The sequence below is a fragment of the Etheostoma spectabile genome, unplaced genomic scaffold, assembly GCF_008692095.1.
Source record: "Etheostoma spectabile isolate EspeVRDwgs_2016 unplaced genomic scaffold, UIUC_Espe_1.0 scaffold378, whole genome shotgun sequence".
NCBI lineage: Eukaryota > Metazoa > Chordata > Actinopteri > Perciformes > Percidae > Etheostoma > Etheostoma spectabile.
The window spans coordinates 207,434-210,176 of NW_022605595.1; the positions used below are offsets into that span (position 1 = coordinate 207,434).

General features: G+C 41.1%; 1 protein-coding gene and 1 long non-coding RNA gene across 2 annotated transcripts in view; both read left to right on the forward strand.

Annotated features, from left to right (window-relative positions):
• LOC116686444 (oocyte zinc finger protein XlCOF7.1-like) overlaps positions 1–2,743 on the forward strand; it is a 588,898-nt gene that overhangs the window by 64,261 nt on the left and 521,894 nt on the right. The window lies entirely within an intron of this gene.
• Positions 1,806–2,743, forward strand: part of LOC116686466 (uncharacterized) — a 31,734-nt gene continuing 30,796 nt past the window's right edge. Inside the window, exon 1 of the long non-coding RNA XR_004331258.1 lies at positions 1,806–1,884. This is a non-coding gene — a long non-coding RNA (uncharacterized LOC116686466). The remainder of the gene's footprint in view (positions 1,885–2,743) is intronic.

Here is a 2,743-nt window from a genome sequence, read left to right on the forward strand (position 1 = left end):
TATACACGCTAAAAGTAGTGGTTATTTACATGGAGTCTGGTGGAGATACGCTGCACTATACACTCTAAAAGTAGTGAGTATTTCAATGGAGGCTGGTGGAGATATGCTGCACTATAAACGCTAAAAGTAGTGATTATTTACATGGAGTCTCATGATAAAATCATCTTTCAGAAATTTGACCGAAGGGCTGACACTTCAGCGTGAGAATCGGGGGGTGTGGCGTGTGGCGCGTGTGAAACCAGTCAAATGCGTGTGTCAGGCCCGATGCGTGAGAGTTGGCAGCCCTGATATGAAACCCCAAAATGCAGGTTGGGGGGTGGAGGACTTCCTCAAGGAACGGGTTCATGTCCCGCTCCTGTTCCGCATATCTCTGAATGGACTTTTATAGAGTTCTGGAAATGTAATAAAGTATTTGTCTTTCTTTCAAATATACTTTCAATCATTAATCTCTTTGTGTGTTTATTCTGAGAAGGTCTTGAGCATTTCTGGACTTTATTTTGAAGCTCAGCAACCGATCTCCACCGGAAGCTGTAGTCCGACCTTGCCAACTTCCCCCTCTGACAAGATGGCGTCTCTCAGAAAGCAGTGGTAGCAGAGGGTCTTTGTTGTGTTAGAAAGAGGTAAAATGTGTAAAGTCCAGATGCTGAGAGCGTTGGTGGAGCAGCGGACTAACTGCGGCTGCTGAAGAGTATTTGGGCTGTTTGAAAGAACGATAGCAGAGTACGAGGAGGAACTTGTGTTCAAAAGAGGAGAACGAGCGACAACGGGAACTACTGGACCTGTGTTTTAACCCTCAGCCGGGTCCACAGACCAGGTTAGTCCATTAAACCTTCAGTGGTCTTTTCTCCTCCGGGCTCTCTTCTCTTAGCGACGATATGACGATAGGACGGATGGAAATAAGCATTTATTCAGAACCATTGTTGGAAATTTCGCTCTTAACAGGCCGTCGCACCCCACCAGACTATGAAATAATCACTACTGTTATCATCGTTAAAACACACTTCATTCAAAATGTACAGAAACTATATAAAACTACCAAAAGCCGTCTTGGTTCATCTTTCCAGGTTCACCAATCACCACTCTGGTCTGGTTGAAATAACTCTTAATTCCCATCATTTATATGTAGAGATATGCTGTCTCTTACCCGAAAACCAATTTAAATTTATTTAAAAGTAGTGATTATTTACATGGAGTCTGGTGAAGATATGCTGCACTATACACGCTAAAAGTAGTGGTTATTTACATGGAGGTTGGTGGGATACCTGCACTATACAACTCTAAAAGTAGTGAGTATTTCAGGAGGCGGTGGAGATATGCGCACTAAACGCTAAAAGTAGTGATTATTTACATGAGTCTGGTGGGATATGCTGCACTTACACTCTAAAAGTAGGGATATTTAATGGAGTCTGGTGGAGATATGCTGCACTATACACTCTAAAAGTAGGTTATTTACATGGAGTCTGGTGGAGAATATGCTGTCTATACACGCTAAAAGTAGTGATTATTTACATGGAGTCTGGTGGAGATATGCTGCTCTATACACGCTAAAAGTAGTGTATCTTTACAATGGAGTCTGGTGGAGATATGCGCTCTATACACGCTAAAAGTTAGTGATTTAACATGGAGTTCTGGGGAGATATGTGCTCTATACAGCTAAAAGTAGTGATTATTTACATGGAGTCTGGTGGAGATATGCTGCTCTATACAGCTAAAAGTAGTGATTATTTACATGGAGTCTGGTGGAGGATATGCTGCTCTATACACGCTAAAAGGAGTGATTATTTACATGGAGTCTGGTGGAGATATGCTGCTCTATACACGCTAAAAGTAGTGTTATTTACATGGGTCTGGGGGAGATATGCTGCTCTATACACGCTAAAAGTAGTGGTATTTACATGGAGTCTGTGGAGATACGCTGCTATACACTCTAAAAGTTAGTGAGTATTCAATGGAGTGGTGGAGATATGCTGCACTATAAACGCTAAAAGTAGTGATTATTTACATGGAGTCTGGTGGAGATAGGCTGCACTATACACTCTAAAAGTATGATTATTTACATGGAGTTGGTGGAGATATGCTGCCTATACACTACAAAGTAGTGGTATTTACATGGAGTTGGTGGAGATATGCCTGCTCTATACACGCTAAAAGTAGTGATTATTTACATGGAGTCTGGTGGAGATATGCTGCTCTATACACGCTAAAAGTAGTGTTATTTACTGGAGTCTGGTGGAGATATGCTGCTTATACACGCTAAAAGTAGTTATTTACATGGAGTCTGGTGGAGATATGCTGCTCTATACACGCTAAAAGTAGTGATTATTACATGGAGTCTGGTGGAGATATGCTGCTCTATACACGCTAAAAGTAGTGATTATTTACATGGAGTGGTGGAGATATGCTGCTCTATACACGCTTAAAAGTAGTGATTATTACTGGAGTCTGGTGGAGATATGCTGCTCTATACCGTTAAAAGTAGTGATATTTACATGGAGTTGGTGGAGATTGAGCTCTATACACGTTTAAAGTAGTGATTATTTACATGGAGTCTGGTGGAGATATGCTGTCTATAAACGCTAAAGTAGTGATTATTACATGGAGTCTGGGTGGAGATATGCGCTCTATACACGTTAAAAGTAGTGATTATTTACATGGAAATTGGTGGAGATATGCTGCTATACACACTAAAAGTAGTGATTTTAAATGGAGTTGGTGGAGATATGCTGCTCTATACACGCAAAAG